This window comes from Equus quagga, chromosome 2 (genome assembly GCF_021613505.1).
Source record: "Equus quagga isolate Etosha38 chromosome 2, UCLA_HA_Equagga_1.0, whole genome shotgun sequence".
In the NCBI taxonomy this organism is placed as follows: Eukaryota; Metazoa; Chordata; class Mammalia; order Perissodactyla; family Equidae; genus Equus; species Equus quagga.
Window position 1 is genome coordinate 143,913,408 of NC_060268.1, and position 22,915 is coordinate 143,936,322.

General features: G+C 38.1%; 1 protein-coding gene across 5 annotated transcripts in view; it reads right to left on the reverse strand.

Moving 5' to 3' along the window:
- SGMS1 (sphingomyelin synthase 1) overlaps positions 1–22,915 on the reverse strand; it is a 285,938-nt gene that overhangs the window by 110,702 nt on the left and 152,321 nt on the right. For all 5 annotated transcript variants that reach the window (XM_046652229.1, XM_046652227.1, XM_046652230.1 and 2 more), the window contains 2 exons: positions 16,904–16,946; positions 10,957–11,096 (listed from right to left, as the gene is read on the reverse strand). The gene's annotated coding sequence lies outside the window, so the exon portion shown is untranslated. The remainder of the gene's footprint in view (positions 1–10,956; positions 11,097–16,903; positions 16,947–22,915) is intronic.

Genomic DNA, 22,915 nt, shown 5'->3' on the forward strand with positions numbered 1-22,915 from the left:
TAAATACCATCTCTTTTGGGACAACTTTCAATTAAAAACATACCTCCAGGCTGGACTCTCTTGAACTCCGGGTTCAAAGAACCAACTGCCTACTCAATATTCCCACTTATATATCTAACAGGTACCTATTTTAACTAAGAAGGACTTGACTCTCCACCCTCCCAGAACCCCAATATTTTCTCTTTTTTTTTAGTGAGGAAGATAGTCCCTGAGCTAACATGCGTGTCAGTCTTCCTCCATTTTGTACGTGGGATGCCACCACAGCACAGCTTGATGAGCAGTGTATAGGTCCACACTCGGGATCCGAACCTGCGAACCCCAGGCCGCCAAAGCAGAGCACATGAACTCAACCACTTACGCTAGTGGGCTGGGCCCTCAACATTTTCCTCCTGTACTTTTCCCCCATCTCAGTAAATGACAGCTCTAACTTACCAGCAGCTCAGGTCAAAATCTGAAGAAATCCTGAATGCCTCTGTTTCTCAAATCTACACCTAACCTATACCCACATTTTATTAGCTTTACCTCAAGAATAGATCCTGAATCCCACCACTCACTCCATTCTAGCGATACCGCCCCTTTCCTGTGGCTCACACAGTCTCACCTCAGGGTCTTTGCAACTGCATTTTCTTCTGCCAGAAACACACTTCCCTCAGATATCCTCAGACTGAGGCTTGCTCCCTCAGTCAACACTGAAACACTGCCACATCGAAGATGCATTCTCACCATCACTTCATACCTTTCCCTGCTTTATTTTGCTTCCTACACCTAATCATTACCTGACATATTTGTCTGTTCTTTGTCTGTTCTCCCTCACTCAATACAATGGGAATAGACACTTCGTCTGGTTCAGCTGTATCCCAGTATCTAGAACAGTGCCTATGGTGTAGTAAGTGTTCGATGCATATTGTTTGAGTGGATGAAGAGTGATGCCAGGAGAGCCACCTACAAACCAGCAATTTGAAGGAGCAGAAATCATAAACGTGGAAAAGTAGCACCACCAAAGCAAAGACTAGGAACAAAAGGAGTCAAGAACTGGTGGTGGACAGCGCTACGACAAAGTCCAGAGAACCAAAGGATTACCAAATGTTTTTTTATTTCAAATAGTAGCACTTAAAATTCACTCAAAATATGCAAACATCTTGGGACAAGAATGTTTCCCTTTAATGCCATCCGAATCAACTCAGTACAATCTTATACTCTTTTATATACTTAATTCTTATACAAAAAAGAATGAATGGCCCTTGCAAAGGAAAATGATTAGTCTACTTTCCACACTTTCAGCCTACACACTAACTTTTCAGTCACTCTCACAAACTGGTTCCCAGAGGGAGACAACACTATAATAGTTACGTTAAACTAGGTGCTTATTGCCACTGAAATGCAGTGAGTCTGACTAGAAAACCCCACAGCAAATCACTTTGGTCAGGATTCTAAGAATGAATGTCAGGGTTACTTAACAGTGGTTAATGTAAAAGTCACAGTAACAAAAATAGCACACTGGATGACAAATATTTTATCTAAAAAGAACAAAAGAAGCATTTTTTTTCATTCTGACCAAGAAAGAAAAGTAGCACATATGGACTCAAATCACAAAAAGAACCCCAAAATTCAGCTGGCCAGAGCAGAAGGACAGTAGTAACCGGTCATCTGCTGTCCCTCCTGGAGGGAACATGAGAGGGGTAGAGAAGAGGTGCTCAGCATAAGGTAATTCCCCATCAAGCAAGTCGCTGGGTTTATAGCCCATGTAGTACCTTCACTTACTCTGCTACCGATTTAATGTTTCATCATTCAGACTTAAGAATGACACTGCGTACCACGATCCTAGTGAACTACACGACAACAACAAAGGAGGCACTGTCTCCTAAGAGAATGGAGAAAAACTGTCCTGTCTCTGTTACTGTCATATACTCTCCCTTCTAAGCTACCATTTGTGTCTGTTTCTACACAATTAGAAGTGTACTTTTTTGAAATCTCATAAATAAAACAAGAAGAGGGATTTTTAAAGCAAAATAATAAAAAAAATTTTAAGAGAAAGAAGAAAAAACATAAAGGGTAGTTCCCTAAAAGTTACTTCTTAACCTCTTAAGAGACTTGAGGAAGGAGATCATAATTCTGAGGTTCCACTAGCTGCGCAGAGAAAATTAATCTGTCTGTCTACCTACCTACCTATTACTTTTGCTTGAGAGCAGACAGTTAAATCTGCAGTGCTCACGATGTACAACACATTTTGCTAGGAGCTGGAAAGCTTCCTAAGAAGACCAAAAATTTCCTTTTAGAGTTACCCAGGGTATGGAGAGAGCACGGGCCGTGACCGTGACAGATCTGGGTTTGAACCAGAGATCCAGTGCTTATGAGCTGTATAGCCTCGGGCAAGGCTGAGCTTTGGTTTCCCAGATTTGAAATAAAGAAAGTATCTGGGGCTCTGTACTTACTGTTTTCTTGCCTGCGATGTTCTTGCCCCATTATAGCAGGCTTGTCCCCTCACCTCCTTCATGTCCTTACTTGGATGTTACCTTCTCACGGAGGCCTTCCCTGACCTCCCTACTGTGTATTACAGCCGACACATCACTCACACACGCACACCCTGCACTCATACACACGCTCCCAAGTACTTCTCTGCTTTAGTTTTTGCCAAAACCCTGACCATCATCTAGCATACATGTATTTTACTTATTTGTCTAGTTTATCCTCTTTCTCCCACTAAGCCATAATCTCCAAGGTGCAAGTTTGGGGTATGTGGTTTTCTTCCCTTGTTCACTACCTAAATTCTCTAAAGGAGGGCCTAGAACATAAAGGTGGCACCAAAAATTTGTCGAATGAAGGAAGCTCTTGAGTTCCCTGCCAGGTTCCAGGGTTTTCATTAGAGACCACGTAAATAGAGACCTTAGGATATAAAAGGCACTCAGTAAATAGTAGATACTACTATCTTTAGAGAAGAGACTATCTGAAACTGTTAATATATATATTTTTTAATAATGAGGTCAACAATGTCAGAGATAATACAGGACAACTGATTAAGTAGCAAAAGAGTGAAAGAAGAAACAACTGCTAAAAATCCATGGGTGTGAGGTCGTTCTGGGCTATTCTAATGATGAGACTAAGGAACTTACACATTCCTCTAGAGCACACAAAGTGGAAGAGAGGAGTGAGTTTGAAAACAGATTCTGGGTTAAAAGTGGATGTTATTTACGTGTTATTCACCTCCTGACTACTCACCCCCAACAAGACCCAATCACGGAAAAAGATAACTAAAATCAGTTTTATTTTACTTTGATTCATTCACTTTGACAGAAGAGAAAAGCAACAGAATGTGAAGATGCCAGGACAATAATCATGCCTTCAAATATTTTTCTTAACAATTGCTTTTCTGACTGTGTGGGAGTTTGTAAGTGAATACATTAATAATTAACATTTTTCCACCAAACATTTTGGAAGAAGAAGATTCTATAAATGAGCTATTACTTATATAATCTTTGCTTCTATTATGGTTTCTTTCCCAAATTAATATAGGTAGAAATAAACATATAGAGTCAAAACAAAAATACCCAACACATCTTTGGATATAAAAAATTATCAAGAGTGCCTCAAGATTAAAAATCTTGCATAAAAAAAGAGAAAACAATTATCCACATTAAGAGAGCTTTCTTCATTTTACTAAAGGATTTCTTAAGAATTCCTTTATGATTAGTGAACTTCCTTGTTAACCTAAATTTATTCAATTTATTAAAAATATTATTGATATAATTCAGGAATGTACTCACTACATGAAAAATATAACTGTGATAAGAAAAGGAAAACGCTGGGAAGTCTATGTTCTCACATCTTGAGCAAAAAATAATAAATAGTGGATGCTTTGGATTAAACAATTGAAAAGCCTGAAAATACTCATACCATGGAATGCAAATCATTTTCCTCCATGGAAACTATTTCCACCAATGCCAATTCAAAGTAAACATTACAATATTTCAAAAACAGCCATTTTTTCACGACTAAATGTGAAGATCTGTTATGCTAACATACTTTACAGAATTAAAACTTCCAAACACTGCTACTAGAAAAATCACAATAAACTTCTCCGAGCCCTTCAAATATTAATTTTAAAATTTCTAATCATAATATGGTCTCATGTAAGTGTGCAGCTGACAAATCATGCTATTAATCCAGCTGGCATGCTTACCATGTTATGTTTCTGGTTCCTTTCATGGCAAATATTTAAAACAGACTACTCATTTTCAAAATCTCAAAATACATAACTGTAGCAGGCAATCATTATCCCTACTCTGATCATCATCTGAGCTTTCTACCAATTTAAATCAACATTTATGCCACTTAACATTTGCTTGGCATCACAGCACATGTTAAAAAAATTATTCATCAGTTTCAGTCATGCCAAATACATGGCTGTTTACAAGAAACTGTGTTCTCATGTAGCAATGAGGACTGACGGAAGGGCCAGGAAAGACTATGTGCGTTAGGTATAAGTAAACCAGATAGCAGGTCCTCCTCTGCAAAATTAATCTAACATGAGATTCTCAAAAAAAGAAAATTAAAGTTCACAACAGAGTGTGTGATTCATTTAGGTTAATGAGTGGCACATCTACGTGTTACATATTTCTATCAGATGGCAATGCTTCTTGCTATCTATATATACCCCTCTTTAGTGCTCAAAGAGAAGAGGCAGCTGAATTTTCAAATCATAAAACTGATTCTGCATACCTGCACACTGTACATTTAAATCGTAACATCAAGAATTTCTGCTTGAGACTTATTTCTTATTTTGTACTCTGGCATATTCTACTAATTGCAACTATATTCACTTAACAAATAATATTCCACTAATTCTGAACCAAACGAAATAATACTGAATAAAGGACTAAGGTACATCAGAGCCTCTCAGGACATCATCATAAGGACCCATGGCAGACATCACATAACAAAAACTACAACAGTCTCCCCTATAATGACAGAGTGACTTAGGAATCAAATCTTACTTAAATGGGTAAAATTATATGTTATAGTAAAACAGTAGACAATTAATCAATCAAACCAATGAACAAAAATAAATCTCATTTCAATAAGCAATGTCTCAAAGACATCAAGGTCTTCACCAATGCAGAAGGCAGATTCAAGAAATTATTCTCTGCCTCATTCCTGACCTAATCCCACTATGTAGAGCAGACATTTAAATTAAAAGGGGAGGCTCGGGTTGTACCTAAGTTTTTAATATTTTGAGCTCTGACCCAAATGTCTTCCTACCTCATCTATTAGAAGCACCTACTAAAAACAAAGCAACAAAAATAAGTCGTCCATTTCTGCAGAATGACATACTAAATACCTTAACCTACTCTCCCAAAGAAAATAACTAAAGAAGAAGAAGGAAATAGAACATGTTTTTAAAAATGCACCAGTGAGGTGACAATCAAGTAAGAGAGCGTAAAAGTGGGAAAGCTGAGAAGGGGGGAAGCACCAAACCCAGATCCCTGTCACCTTAAACTTCCACTAGAACGATTACATGGAACGAGAGAGAGGAACATAAAACCAGGACCACTCAACCCCCTGAGTTTAACAGATCCCTACAGAAAATTCGAACTTCAGGGTATGGGTAAATTAGAAATAAACTTGCTCCACTAAAAGAGAAACTGCTTTTTTGCACCGTTAGGGGGTGGGGGGGGGGGGGGGGGGGGGTAGAAAACCTCCCTTGAGAATTCATAACCAACAACTAGTACTTGTGTGGTTTTGTGGTCCAAATTCATATTGTGTAGTTCAACAAACCTCAAGCAGAGAACTTAATTTAAAGATTGCCTAGATTAATGGGCAATCAGGTGCCTAACAGGGGTCTGGCAGAAGCAAATATAAATACTCTGTGGAAAAACCTATCTTCAAATCTGGTCCTCAAGGAACTCGCACAGATAAAACTTCCAAGGAACATGAGCTCCCAGTCAAGAAATCATAAACACACAAGGAAATAAGACACATAACTGAGGGCCAATAGAAACAGGCAAATGATCAGATCTGAAAAGACTTCAAATACTGAAATTTTAAGTAAATTTGATCTATCTCAATAAATAAGAGAAGTTTGAAAAGGAGTAAAATTTTACTTAAAAAATATTACCAAGCTGACTTGAGAAGGGACCACAAATAATGGTTAAAAATTAAAAAACAGAAAATTCAAATAAATTCATCCAACATATATTTATTGAACATCTATGTACTAGGTGTTACACCTTTGTCTAGGCTCTGGGGATAAAGCAATAGGATAAAAAATAATTAAAAGTCTAGTATCTAGAACAGCAGATGCTCAATGGCTATCTGATGGACGGATGAATGAATATACCTAGGGCTGCAGCACGGCACAATTCCAGGGGTACCTTTCATTCACATCTTGGGGATCCTACAGTACACGAAAGTGCAGCCTTATACTGTGGCAGGAAGTAGGCCAGGAGCTGTGGCAGCCAGAAGGCAGACTGCTCAGACTCTATTTGACTACAGTGTGTCCTGTTACCTTGCAAATTGGGCATAATTTACCCCTCTCCTGGTAGATAGAGATCGCAAGAATTTTCTCTCCAGTTTTCAACTCAAGACTAATCTCATTCTTTGAGTAAGTGAATATGTATTCTTTTTAAGGTCTTCATGTTTGAATACTCATGCATCAACTGTCTTGTAAATAAACAGTTAATATTTTTAACTATTGACTAAAGATTCTGAGCTCCAACTGTAAATTAGCCATTATAAATTCCTGAGTCAGTTCTTTAGTCCTCCCTCATTACAAACATCTTTAGGGAAACTCTTTACTTAGTCAACTGAGCTGTGGCAGAAACAGGGCTACAGATCCTGATTCAGGAGTGGTCAGTTCTGTGACTCAGCAGTAACCATCTTCGGTTTAAGAGATCCCACCCAAAATGTTTTAAAAGAGTCTAGAAACAGATAATGATTTCACAGACTCTCAGGCTCAATTTCACGTACCCCACATCACTCTGATAGCAAGAACATCCTCCTACCATCCACATCAGCTAGAACATAGAAACCAGTCTCCTAGGGCCTTTAAGAGGTTATACTTACCACCACCTGCTGACTGCATCACTAAAAGGTTACTTTCTACCACCAATGCTCATATGGCTATCATTCCCTCTCTCCTAACCTTAGAGCTTTGGGGGCCCCTCTATGGAAACCACTGTGCTAGGAGCAGGTCAGTCTATGGAAATTCCAACTGGAGGGCCCTAGGTGAGTACCAAACCTAAGAGTGTCCCTGCAGCAGAATTACAGGCATAATGGACACGTGAAGTAAGACTGTGTGAACGTCTATTGTCCTTCTCTTTCTCATCCTCCAACAGGTTCTTTTTGCCATAGTGATTCTCAGTCTTTACTTCCTTGAGCAGCAGAGACCTTTCTTTAAACAAAACTTTGTGGAAGTTCAATACATAAAATATATGAAAGTAGAGCTGTTGGTTGATGGCAGAATAAGGGGGTCAGAGGCCTGGTCCTCCTCCCTCACCCCTAACCCACTCCCAGGCATGCTGGAATCCCAAGGGCAATAAGAAACTATGTCTGAAAAGCAATGGCCTGGTGAGGATGATGATAATGATAATGATGATAATTTAACTTAATGATAGTCTAGAAGAGAAGAAGAACGATCAACACCTTACAGTCCGGGCTTTGTGTCAGCCTGTTCTAAGCAGTGTTTCACTAAACGTTCACTCATCTCAGTTGTAATCAGCTTCTCAATCTGACAACTCTAACCCCCAGGAGCACAGAACTCTCCAGCTCAGGAGAAGCCACGTTACTCCTGCATTGTGAATATCTCTCCAAGAGATCACAAAAGCAGCATCACTCACGAGGCCTGGGATTTCCTCGGGTCAGCGCAGCTGCCTGACCCAGTGTTTAGCTCATGTGAAACATTTAGACAGAAAAAGAGGGGGAAAAAATGCTTACTTAACTAGTATATTAAACAACTAGTAGAGCCAAACTACTGGCAAATCAAGATTTAAGAAGTTTCACCTAACTATGGAAAAACTGAAGTTACTTGTCATAGATGGACCACTTTAATGAAAGAAAAAGGAGGTTTCAAAATTTCTAGGTCAAAGAGAATTTCCAGTGCTCCCTTCATGCACAGCATTTGTCCCGGGAAATTTACAAGCCAGGTTCATTGTATAACGGGACAGAGGAAGTGATCTGGATTTTCTCATCAATTTCTTAACCATCATTAGTTATTTTATAAGATGTACGAAAACTAGTGGCAATTATGGAGTTCTTGTTTAATACTCCACTGTGGCCTAATTTGGAGAGGTACTAACTGACGTGAATGAGGATTAGGTCTACTTAATAATAGGATGGAATAATTTATGCTATTACTCATAGGGAATTCTTTGTAGCCGCTATTTAGCACATTGTAAAAGAATATTTAAAAACATCGGGAAATGCTGAAGTTATATTAAGTAAAAATGTATCTATAACACTATAATTCTAATTTTCTACTTTTTAAGAGCTATACATATTCATAGGAATAAAAACTGGAAGCATCCCCACCAAAATATTATGAGTGGCTACCTCTGAGTGGTGGTTTGTACTATCTTGTTTGAATTTTTCAAGGCATACCAAATTTTCTATTTAGAATCAGCAAAAAAATACATTTAAAAACAAAAAGAAATTTTACTTACAGTAAAACTGATACAGCATACCTGAAATTTTGAGGTTTGTATATTTCATCAATTTTGAGATTCATATAAAAACATCAGAATTGTCCTTAACTGTGGGATTATATGGCCAAACTGCAGTCAGAATTGCTTTGGAAGGAACAGCTGCTCATGCAACTGCTAAGGTGTATCGAGCCCAACTGCTACTGGCAGCGTAGTAAGCACAGTGTGGGAAATGACATGCGGCCAGAGTGGACACACCTCCCAGTTCTCAAGAGCGGCTCAGTCCCTCATAAACCAGAATGTCACTGGTTGGATGCAACCTCATCAGTGACTGCACCAGGCCTGTCCAGAAGCCTTCACTTCTGTGAGAATGAGGCTGATTTAACTGTTTAAGACTGTCTTTGTATTAATGCAAAGCATAAAAAAATTCTTGGACCTTTTTGCAATCTAAATGTCACCACTGTGTATAATCAGTGAAGCAAGGTAATTGTTAAAAGCACAGTCTGTGAAAACAAACAAATTTAGGTTCAAGTGCTGGCTCCACCATTCTCTAACTGCATGAGCTTGGACAAGCTTCATAATGTCACAAGCCTCAGCTTATTCATCTTTCAAAGAAGGTCGACCATACACATCTCTTAGGATTTTAGTGAAGATTTAAAATATTTACCAGTATATATACCATTTGCTAACTTAATAAAAATGTTTTACAAGACTAAATACGTAGATTTCAAATCATGTAGCCCACTATTAAAAAAAGAGTAGATATCATATATTTTTAAACTCACTCAAACTTAAAATTCACATCCTTCAGGGCAATTTCCCAGCTATACACACTCAAAGTGATTACTGAGCCAATGCTAAGAACTCGAATAGATGCTCTACATTTTAAAGGATTCAGGCTCTGAAACAACTCTGTGAACTACGTGAGAAGATTTCTGGCAAAATCTCATCACTCCTCTCCTAAATCTTCACTAACTCTATATTGAAAGGATCTGGGTAACAACGCAAATGATGTCACAGATACAAGAGGATTATACTAGAAATGTAAAGTCCACTCCTACCTCCTACACTGGCTTCATGATCAACTCAGAATCTAGGTGTCAATAAAGACATCAGAAAGAGGGCATATTTTAATAATGTCTCAGACCAATAATATACTCTCAGTAAAATTATGAAACAATAAATGCTAAAAATATTTAATTTTAATATGCTAAGTAAATGTTCTAAGTATAATTATAAATCAAATAAGATGCCATGAAATGGGAAAAAGTAGCAAATAATAGTGAAAAAAAGAGCAGAAGATTAAAATTCCATGAGCATTAGGATATTTTTAAAACCCTGCTTCAAAAAGGGGTGATAGCATGTTATACTCTTCCTATAGTGCCCAGGATGAGACAGACAGGCCTAGTGCTGAATCCCATTTCTGCCATTTACTCTCTAGGAAATAGCAGGCCAGTTATTTAACCACTTGGAACCTCAGTATCGTCATCTAGAAAATGGGACTTGTTTAATGTTCTCACGATAGTGTGATGACTAAAGACATAAAATACTTGGCACAGGTTACATCAATAGTGTTCTATATTGGTAGACGGAAAAAAAAACCCAAAAAACAAAACCCAAAGGATCAAGGTGACATATAACACGACACAGGCTATGCCCTAAGATAAGAGCTAGAGCACCAAAAGCCAGACATCCACTGAAGGTCCCAGAACATAAAATAACAGGTGACCCTGGCCTTGACAATAAACACTGTTGAGGAGATAAGGATTAAGGGTTATAGCAAGAAAATGAAGTAATCATTTAACACTGTACCTTGGAGAGGAGTCAAGGAGACAAGCAGGTCCAAGTTAATGATTAACAGGGAACCAATCGATCACATGCAGCCACCACCCAATCAGAAGTAGCCCTGATGTCACTCAGGGTAAGAGCAAGGCAAATAAATAACAGATGATTCAAAGGACACACATTGACTGAGCTTTGATGCTGACAGGCCCCTTCTCAGAAAAGAAGGAAATGAGTCTCGAGGCTAGAAATTTGTTATCACTTTCATCTGCCCAGAGTCAATGTTGTCTCTGTTGTCTTTATTGTCCTTCAGGCAACAGGAAAGACTCTGGAGGGGCTGAGCAGAGATGCTCAAGAAAGAATTAAAAGTGACATCCCACTACACAGTCAAGTTTAGAGAAAACAGCCATTAGTGTATTTGAGGCCAGAAGGTGAGGTTTGCCCTAAGAACAGCCTCCATTCCCAGAGAATGGCTCCTCTTGACTTCGTACAGCAGAGTGGGCCACACTAGGTTCAGTCCAAGCTCTACAACGTTACATACCTCCAACAGCTATTGTTTTGCATTCATCGATAGGTTCCTTTAAAGTTATTCTCATGTACACTTCCTGAGGCGGTCTTGTCTTCTATTTCATGTTTCCCAACCAGACACTTTTGTGCATCCCGAAGAACTCAATGGTGTACCTAGAATATAGGAGCAATTTAAGCTTAACCACTTTGAAAATGGAATCGTAAAATTCTAAAGCTGAAAGAGACCTTATAAATCTAGTACACCTCACTATAAATAAAAGCATTAAAGTATGAGATTAGAAACAAAAAATTCACAATTGATCTTCCCCATCTCCCACTCCTTTTTTTTTCTATCTTTCTTTTTTTAAGGTTTTTTTGGTAGTAAAATATACATAACATAAAACTTACCCCATTTTTTCTTAATTGAAAACTACAGTCTGTAACCTTGTATCACATAATTTCTCCTTTTATATATTTATCTACTATCTTTAATTTTCAACAAATAACTGATTTTCACAAATTAAATATAGCAGCTTCAATATGAAAACAATGAGTAACTACTAAGTTATCCTCTTTACAAGGTGACTGATAAAAAGGTGGTTATTTTTCTGAGGCCAAAATATTACCCTCATAAGTGATACCTTTTATAGTTACATATGTGTAAATGGGTATTTGCATAACCAGGAAGCTAGAGATAATGTTTTGCATCTGACAAAGAACAAAGAGAGTTGCTCATTTAGTCCCTCATTTATAGCCACGTGAAAGAAAGTGGAATCTAATAGGAGCTAACAAGGTGGCACTTTATTTTGATCCTGTTTAATTTAATCAGCATCATTCTATTTTTCTCTCTGTAATAATCTTTTACAAATGGGTGTTCGATCATTTTCAGGATCATATAAGCCCGCATCACTGAGAACCTGATGAAGGTAAGCCTATTCTACTACCACTCAAATTTCAGGAGGATCTTGAACTCTTTGAAGCCCATCTCTGGACCCCAGGATGAAAAGTCCAGGGGCTTCCATGTCCCAAACTGGGTGAGTGACATCTTGAGCTAACTAACAGGTTTAACTCTGTGAGGAAACAATTCTTGAAACAAAAGAAACCACTCCTGATAGGCCCTAAGGACCTAGTCATACCAGGCAATCCCCCATGAAATTGTTCTTTATCCTCTCTGCAAGAAATAGTACTACAGCTGTAAATAACCAGATACAGTCTCAAAGAAAGTCGCTGTCACAAACTAAAACACAAAACAAAACAAAATTAGGACTCTCTTGCCATTACGTTAGCTTAAAAGTAAAATAAAGCTTTAGAGTAAAATATATTCACATAAAAGAACATCATCTCCTGAACATACCAACAGTGTATACACCTAAAGATAGATTAAGGGTTTTTTCCCCCCTAAAAAAGAAACAGGACGTCACCTTACATTCAAGAACTCACTAAGTCTCATGTTACAAACAAAAATCTCAGTTTATTCTGAATAATGAAATTATGTCTGGAAAAGTAACTTCAATTAATGCTATCTTTGGATGCTTATATGTCACTTGACAGGAACTGGCTAACAAAAAGGAAGCAAAGGAATAGATTGAACAACTATTTTTGGAGTTAGGACCTAACAATAGGAAATATGAGATTTTTGGTTTTTGCTAAGGATCTTGACCTAACATCTGTTGCCAAGCTTCCTCTTTCTGTATGTGAGCCACCACCATAGCATGGCCACTGACAAGCGGTGTAGATCTACACCCAGGAACTGAACCCGGGCCACTGAAGCAGAGCATGCCAAACTTAACCACTAGGCCATCAGGGCTGGCCACTGAGGTATTTCTTAAAGGCCTTTTAAATATGATTTTAAAAAACAATATGGATTTTGGGGGTTATAGATGGCCAATGGAATAGGACTGTTTATCTCTGCTTCTCTCTAATCCCCATTAAAATGACAGTAAAGAGGAAAAAAGATACAAAACCACAAGGACAAAAAGAAGAGAAAAGTATATTAGAGCAGACAACCAACGTCAGTGGCATTCTGGAAGCTGAAAGCAGAGACGACTGCTGAGCAGAGCAGAGCAGGATGGAACCTCACTGCCTAAGAAGTGAACAAAAAGCCAGGTGATTGCTCCCGAAAGGCTCAAGAAATGGAGCTTCTGGTTCCTAGAAGGAGGGGGTAAGGAGTTGAGAAGAGGGGGTAAGGAGTTGAGAAGAGGCAGACTGGCTGAAAGTCTGCATCAAAAGCAGACCCTTACCTCACACCATATACAAAAATTAACTGAAAGTGGATTAAAGACCTAAACGTAAGAACTGAAACTATTAAACTGCTAGGAGAAAATAGAGGGGAAAAGCTTCATGACACTGGATATGGTAATGATTTCTTGCACTTGACACCAAAAGCGCAGGCAAAGAAAGCAAGAATAGACAACCGTGACTACATCAAACTTAAAGACTTCTGCACAGCAGAGGAAACAATCAGAGTAAAAAGGCAACCTCGAGAATAGGAGAAAATATTTGTAAACTATGTATACAATAAGGGGTTAATATCCAGAATATATAAAGAATTCCTACAACTCAATACCAAAAAACAAGTAACCCAATTAAAAAATGGGCAAAGGACATGAACAGACATTTCTCCAAAGAGGATATACAGATGGGCAATCAGCATATAAAAGGGTGCTCAACATTACTAATCATCAGGAAAATGAAAATAAAACCAAATGAGCTATCACCTCACACCAGTGAGGATGTCCACCATCAAAAGAAAACCAGAAAGTAAGTGTTGGTAAGCAAGTGGAGGAAAGGGAACTCTTGTGCACTGTTGTTGGAAATGTAAAACGGTGTGGCCACTATAGAAAACAATACGAAGCTTCCTCAAAAAATTGAAAATAGAACTACCCTATGATGCAGCAATCCCACTTCTGGGTATATATCCCCCAAAATTGAAAGCAGCATCTCAAAGAGGTATTTGCACACCCATGTTCACTGCAGCATTATTCCCAATAGCCAAGAGGTGGAAGTAACCTAAATGTCCATCAACAGAGAAATGGATAAAGAAAAGGTGGTATATACATACAACAAAATATTATTTAGTCATAAGAAACAAGGAAACCCTATCATATGCTAAAAACATGGATGAACCTTGAGGACATTATACTAAGTAAAATAAGCCAGTCACAAAAAGATAAATACTGTAAGATTCCACTTATATGAGATATCTGAAGTAGTCAAACTCTTAGAAATAGAAAGAACGGTGGTTGCCAGAGGCTGGGGGCAGGGAGGAAAGCAGAGTCATTCAATGGGTATAGAGTTTCAGTTTTGCAAGATGAAAATGTTCTAGAGATGTGCTGCATAACAATATGAATAGAGCTAACACTACGGCGCTGTACACTTAAAAGTGGTTAAGATGTTAAATTTTTTATTGTGTATTTTTCACAACAATTTACAAAGACAGGGAGATTATCCCAGATTATCTAGGTGGGTCCAATGTAATCACAAGGATCCTTAAAAGCAAAAGAGGGAGGCCGAAGAGGAAGTGAAAATAATGCAATATGAGATGTATTTGACTTGCTATTGCTCCTTTAAAGGGGGGGAATGGGGTCAAGAGCTACGGAATGAAGCCAGGCTCTAGAAACTAGGAAAGCAAGGGAACAGATTTTCCTCTAGGGTCTCTAAAAAGGAATGCAGTCCTGCAGAAACCTTGATTTTAGCCCAATGAGATCCAGGTCTTCTGCCCTACAGAACTGCCAGATGACAAATTTGTGTTGTTTTAAGTGAAAAAAAAGGCAATTAGAACCCCAGATCTTCTCCCCACCTGGTAGAGCCAGACAAGCCAACCCCACTCCCATAACAGGAGGCAGTTTACTCTCTGGAGAAAATGATACAGCAAGACTTCAGATTCAGAGACATCAGATAAGGCTGAAACAGAGGCATTAAGATCTGAGCATTTACAGGCTTGCATGGTGAGAGCTTTGGCTCCCTTCCCCTACATGGCTCCCTGAATCCTCACAGGTAGGCTTTTACCCTATAAAAATGGTGAACAGGGGATTTCCTTTTGGAGAAACTGAAAGATCCAAGAAAAAAGACCTGCAGATTCTGATGTCTAGAAGTCACTAATTCAAAAGGCCAGGTCCCTGCCTAAAAACCCTCTAAGACCACAAGGTAACAAATTCCAGTCCACTTTTTATTGTCTCACTCCTAAAAATGAAAAGACAACTAAAGCTTCACCATTCGCTTGAGAAAAGCCTCTAACATTAAAATTAGGGGCTAAAACAAACTGATGAAAAGGGGGAACACAGAGGAAAAAGAAAAGTGCAAAGAGCAGAAGAAAACAGCAAAATAATTCAATTCATATTCTCAAAGGAAAAGAGAAAATAATATATCTATGAAACAAGAACAGGATCCTATTTTAAAAAACAAAATATTCAGAGACCAATAAAAAATTAAATTTGAAATTACAAATATGCTAGCAGAAATCAGAAGTTCAATAAATACAGCTGTATGTTGCTTAACAGGGACACATTCTGAGAAATGTGTTAGGCAATTTCGTCATTGTGCAAACATCATAGAGCGTACTTACACAAACATGGATGGCATAGCTTACTACACACCTAGGCTATATGGTGCTAACCTTATGGGACCACTGTTGCATATGCAGTCCACTTTTGACCAAAACATCATCATGCAGCACATGACTGTACTACAGAAAGTAGAACAAAAGCAGAGACATGGAAAACAGCCAAGAAAAAGACATCAGAAAATTAGAGAATCAAACCAGTAGGTCCAAACATCCAACTAACAAATTTGCAGAAAACAGAGAAAAGAGTGGAAAGGAAATTACCAAAGAAACAGTACAAGAAAATTTCCTAAATTGCAGGACATGAGTTTCCTAATTGCACGGACCATGAACATTGAAAAACCACAAGAGCTAGGGCCCAATATGAAATTTCAGAATTCTAAGAATAAAGAAGAGAGTCAAACATTTTTCAGAGAACTAACAGCTCGCACACAACCAACTGGGAAGCAGAAGGGCCTGAGACATTTCAACACAAGTATCACAAAGCACAGCCACAAACAAAAGACAGTCATAATAAAGTAAACATTAAATATTTATTTAAACACACACTGTAACACGACTGCATCCGGAAAATGGACAGACAGGAAGAGGAGGTGTGTACTGAGGGTAAGGGGTTTGTATGAGAGGTAAATCCTCAGCAGGAAATCAATACCTAAGTCTAAAATTTTAAAATAAATCAGTAAATGGCATTTAAGGCATACAGTGTGTTGTTTATAAATAGGTGAATACTAGAAAATATAACTAAAAGAGTTGGAAAGGGCTATCTTTGGGCAAAGACGTAATGGGAGCATAAAAAGAAGAGAGAATGGCTGTTACAGTACTATTTTAATTTTAAACAATGTACATGCAATTACCTCAAAATAAATAAAATAAATGAATAAATAGATGAAAGGAAAGCAGGAAAGGAAGGAAAATATATTTAACAAAGTAAATTTACAAATTGTTACCCAGTGGTGATCTCCAATGCTAATCTACACAGAAAGAATGATTATGCAAATGACTATTTGTGGCTTGGAATAAAATTTCCAATCACTGCGCCATACATGAATTCCAAAACGTTGTACCACAAACAATTAAAATGATAACATGCTGTGGAAAGCAGTATCGGATGCTTCAAATATGTGACTCTAATAATGCAGACACTGACTATGTGTAGAGTTGGAAGAAAATTATTCTGAGGTTGGAAAAAAGTATTAGTTATAATATTCAGTTTTAGAGAAATACGTGATTATTAAATACAGATATGTAACTAAATTAAATGGTACAAATATATTTGACTACTACATCTATATCCCCAAAACATTCTTTATATATTCAAGTTGGCCACAAAAATTGTTTGTTTAGTTCTTTTTCAATGGGAAAACATGGGAAATACAAACCAAGCATTAAAGGTACATAAAGAAATTAAAAATCCATTTACCGGAATCATGTTGTTATTTTTCTTCATTGATCTTCCTTCCAATCTAGGAGAAAATGATAAGTAAATTAAAGAGCATTCTTCATATGAGGAGCTGCTTATAAGAAAAAAATTAAGATCCAAGGTAACTATTATTCATTTCTTGTTCTCTATCCATAGCAAAAATTGTTCTTTCTCATTTCCAAGCTAATTTCTGGCTGTCGCGGTATTCAGAGTAAGTTTTATTAGACAAAGCCAAGCACAAGAAAGTATTTAAATACAATGCCAATTAAAAAATGCACACCAAGAGCATCTAATAGTATAATATGAGTTTTAAAATCATTTACAAATTATCTCCTCTCCATTCAGGTAAATAACTGCTAATTGACAATAAAGAAAAAGATGAAGCAAGAAAGCACATTTTTCAAATATAAGAATTACAACTGTAAGCTGAAAGGAGTAGCAACATGTTTAAATTTTCCTTTTTACCAGAACACAATCAATAGCAGTTAAAGTGGAACAACTACAGACCATATATATGTGCGTAAGATCAGAGAGCTTATAAATAGACTTTGACCCACATCACCTTAAAGGCTTAGAAATGCTTCCTCATTTAATTTCATGAAAGACTTTCTCAGCTAAAAATGAAATATGACCCTTTGAAAATATATCTGTGAATATATTTTTAAAATATATCTCTCAATTATGGTACCTACAGAAAGAAGAAAAAAGGATCTTTTTGAAAAATTAATAAACATTTGTATTAACGTATTACATACATACAGAAAAGCACAGAAATCTTGAGCGGCTTACTTAATTTTCCTAAAGTGAACAGACGTGTGTAACCACTACTCTCCCCAAAGGTCGTCACTGCCCTAACTTCAAATACCACACATTAGTTTTGCCTTCTGGGCAATATTATTACTCAGGGATCCACCTGAGAGTCTAAGAATCTCTGTATCTATCAAAATAAAATGCTTTAGGAAGAGAGAAGCAAGCAGTCATTGACTGCAAAGGGATATTATTTCAGAAAGATGTTGACACATCTGAGGAAGGTGTTTTGACTGGTTGGATAGTTGTTTGAGATCAACCTGCAAGGTTTCCAGAGACTGTAGGAGAGAGAAGCTGTTTTATCATATAAATAGAAGGGAAAGGGCCTTCCTACTGCCCAGGATGAATGTACTGCAGGGGATGAGATGGGGGAGGAGGGAGTAGAGAGAAGAGGGGTGGGGGCAGAGAGAGTTTGGACCTCCTTTCTATAGGTACAAAAATACCTGTAAGATAAAGATAATAATCAAACTAGTATGTGCTAGAAGGTAGACTAAGTTACTGACGCATCGACTCATTTGATCTTCCAATTGCTTTGATGCCTGTAGACAGATAAGAATATTGAGTCTCAAGGTGGCTAAGTATGGCGGCCGAAGCTAAACAATTAGTAGGCGAGGCAAAGCTGTTCCTCTTTAACAGGTTCTATGCAGGACTAGGGACACTAAAAACAAAAAGGACAATGTTCACAGAAAAGAGGCCATGTAATTAGGTACAGAATATATTGTACCGTCCCTGTCCATGAATCATTTGAAGGAAAAGGACCAAGTAATTCAAGGTCCACAGTCTTCTAAATTACTAAGAAGTTGAATGGTTCTGTCACTTGTAAAGTAGGCCCACTTATCTTTCCGTCCCTCAAAGGAGAAGTTTCAAAATAAATCCTTACAATCCACAAGATGTAATTTTCCGACACAGTAACTTGTTTTATCATTCTGTGTGCTTTCCCACTGCAAGAGCGGAAATCAAAGGACCAGATGTCCCTCAGAGAAAACCAGAGATGCAGAGGCAAATTATCACCCGAAAACTGAGGAACCTATGATAATGCCACCTAGAAATGACATGCCACACCCGCATGAATATCTAATTCTATCATGAGTACTTTCAAAAAGCAGGAACCAAAACAGGAACACAGTTCAAAAAGGGAATTTTCTATTGAAAATAGAAAATTTTCTACTTGAGAGGGAGAGGAAATAAAATATCTTAAAAAGTTGCTATAAGACTATATGTGATGTAACAAAGAGCATGTAGCTAGAAAGGCCTTCCTGCACCTCACTGAGTAATACAACCTAACGTGTCAACAACAATAACTACAATTGTCAGATGCGGTGAAATGCCTTTACATTTAATCCTACAAGAACCCTGCAAGGGGGAGGGGCTAGAATCCCCAACTTGTCAGGTGCAAACATTAGGCTCAGAGAGGTTATGTAACTTGTCCAAGGTCACACACTCGTCCAAGGTCACACTGCGAGGAAGCAAGAAAGGGTTCCAAGTGAAGTCTGTGGAATACCAAAGACACATGACAGCTCTGGCTTAATGATTAAAGCAACCAAATCTTACTTTTCAATTCCAAGTCATGTCATGATTCTTTCACTATTTTCTGGTTTCAAATTGCTTTTGATAAGTCTTGCATAAAGGATACTCACACACCCTCTCATGAGATGGGGGAAGTGTCTTGCTAGCGAGAGGCTTAAGGACGGGAAACAAAAACAGGTCTGGATGGACTCTTTTATGGATTGGACAACTGCTAAAACAGCTGAGAGCTCTCTGGTGATGTCTTTATATGGGATCTAGCACAGGCAACGCATAGTAAAAGCCGCAGGCTTGCTTTTACAGTGGACACATGCTGTGAAGGTACAATGTAAGAAGGTCTTTCTGGGACCAGTGAGTAAGCAAGTTAACTGCTCACCTTGCACAGTAAAGCATCTAGGAAAAAATTATCCAAATTATACTTATAAAGCCATGGCTCTAAACTTTCAATAAGACTGAGGATAGTAAGGCAAGAATCTCTGTAGACATTAATCAACTCAGAGACATTCAGAAGAATATTGGGGGCAGGAGGGCAGAATAAGGTACCCTCTTCTTATTCACAATAATTCTGGTATAGCGATGCTCAAACTCCTATGTGTTTACTACTGGTGACTTACTCTCAAGAAAACTTACACTGGAGTAGGAGAAGTTTCAAAGACTAAAAAGGAATGAGCATAAGAAGCAAGGCTGAGGAAGGAAAAGATTGAAGTTCACACAATTCTGCAAGGCATGGCAAACTCCCACTTTACACGTCTGTGTTTGTAGGACCAGACTTTTGAAAGCTTGTTACTTCCTCAGGGGTGAAGAGGGGAAGTGGTTTCATCCTGGGGGCCAAGCTAATGGACTGATAGGGAGTGGCTGCGCACACAACACTGAGAAACAATGCTGAAATCAACTGCCATTGTCCACCATGGACACATGACATGGAAATTACAACAGGCATCCTTGGTTTTTGGCAGCCCTGACGCAAACTTTATAACCATAATTCAGTTGTTTCTTCTCAGAGGGAAGATGGTGTGTAATTAGACATGAATAATACAGAGAGACCAATAACAGCACAAGATCAATTTAATTATATTTTTCTATTTTTCTTATATTTTTCTATTAAAATTACACTTTATTAGAATAGTAAAAACTACTGAAAATTTTCTTATTCTCACACATAAACAGCATGTTATGTAAATTAAATCTCAGTTTAAGAGACTACAAAATCCAAAGTGCAAAGTTAGTCCTTTCTTCCTCTAACATCTAACTCTCAATAAACTGAGTTGAACTGAACCTTTTCTTTCTTTCCTCTGCTTGGAGAAGCTTTCCAGGCTCTAGGGAGGGAGGATTCGACCGCAGCTGAACAGCCCCAGGCATCATGTCTAGCTTATGGTGACTGAAAGTTGCAGTCTACTGCAGACCCCGCAAGGCTTCCTTCTGCTGACAGCCGGTCCCAGCTCTCTTCACCAGGGAGCACAACTTTCAACTACACTCAAGGAAAATCTTAACCTGCCCTTCACTACACCGCGGTCTTAGGATGTCCTGATGAAGAAAATAGCGCAAGGAGTAAACTGAATGTCTCTGCCCAGCCCTTCCTCAAACCTTGCCTCAACTTGCAGCCCATCATGACTCTCCTGGGTAAGTCAGAGATCTTTCCGAGCTGCTTGGCTGAGGTGTAAAAGAAAACACAGTATATAAAAGATCATCCATTTATTACCCTGGAAGTTTAGCAACTTCTCACCTTGCCTCCCAAATGGCCTCTCCTTTTTCCTTTTCCTCTATAAAATTCATTTGAATAAAGAAGTTTAGAAGAAGAGTTTCATCTAGAAGAAAAGGACAAGTTTACAAATTGCAATCTACTAATGCTGGGAGCTCAAAGAGAGGATTTAATGGGGGGTGAACAATTTCAGAGAAATACACTACATAGACATAAAGTGCTAGTCGCTCCCAAAGATGATAAAGGGTAAAAGCAACTGTGCTCCAAGAAATGACGAGAGAAATTAATGAGAACAAAGCAAAATTGGTAAAAGCCTGGAAACTAATTATGAGGACCTGAGGGTGACCTCAAGACAAACACCACTTCCTCTCCACCTTCAACAAAGAGGAACTGAGTGCATTCCTTAGGCTGAGGAAAGAAAAACTACTGCACCCCTTCACTAAGCAAACATTTACTGAGTGGGATTATATAGAAAAGAAGAGTGGCTTCCCTGAAGGAACTCATAGTTTAACGAGGAAAAAAACCCGCATAAACCAGTATTTACATTTCTGTGTGGCAAGTGATACCACAGAGGTAAATAGCAACACAAGCACTTCCCAGCAGGGGCTAGGCACAATTCTTGGACATTGCAGGTATCTCATTTTAATCCTTCAAAGAAGCCTGTGAGCCTGGCAAATGTGTTCCCCTTTTTACAGATGAGAACAAGGATGTATGGGACACAGAAAAGGATCTTTCAAAGAAAAGTAGTATTTTTTATTCTAATCTTCAGATACCCCTGCCCCCACCCCCAAAATAAATCTCAATCCCTATTTTACGTTTTGCAGGCTGCCCAGCAGAGTCTCAGGTTCCTAGAACTTTCATTGAGAAATCCACACATTGAAGAAATAATTTTGTAACAGCACAGGTCCTTATCGAGGGCCCCATCAGCAATGTCCTGCCTCTACCTTATCGGAGTGGGTTTTGGTTGCATTATATCCTTACCCAGGGATGTGCCAACATAATCTTCCTCACATGTTATTTAATTGCAGCTCCTTGAGGGCAAGAATCACACTTTATCTGTGCTTACAATGCTCTCAGTACCTAGGATAGACATTTGTAAGCACCCAACAGAATGCTATCATGATTCTCTGTTACCAATTATATCAAATCAAGCTTGTCAGTTCTGCCAACAGGCCATCAGCTCACCCACCTTTATTATTCACCCACCAGCCAGTATTTTCAAAACTGGATTACTACCCACTTTCAAAAGATTTATTCATTGCTAAATGTTGGCTTCTTTAGGTCCCTATAATGTCCTTCCCCTAGCCTGCTCGCCATACTGTTAATCCATGCCCATCACCTGGCTGAGAAAGAACAATAGACACAAACATATTTGCAACAACAGAGGAATTGTCCACGTGATCTTTTTTTACTTAATAAAAACTTTTCCTCAAAATATTACATGTGCACCAAAAAAATTCTGGCTTGGCAATTACTTCCATGTAATATTTGATTATAATTTACCTTCCATTAAACCTTTACATAGTCTTATCTCACTATCAAAAAAGTTTTTACTAAACGAGGATCAAAAAGTATAATCCTTTAAAAAATACTATCTAAGCCATGTCTGATCTACTGTAGCCCCCGTAGCCGCCCTTTGAAACAGTTAGTCTGTCTCCTTAACTAGTCAGAAAGTCTCACAGCATAGGTTACGTCATATCCCAAACATAATATAGACAGGCCAGCAATTTAATAAATACTTTCAAAACTAATCCAAATACTTTGCCTTTGAACTTGGATTCTTTTTAGATATTGAGAAGAATAAATATTTAATGGAAATGAAAGAAACTCAAAACAATGAGAACTTTCTAATTTCCTTTTTAAATACTTTGAAGGAACATTAGGGCTTCAAAAGAAAATTCAGCATGGACTGGCAAACCGAGCTATCATAATAAACTTTGCAAGTCGCAAAAGCTGTCTTTTGTGTTCCTAAAAGAGGCAAA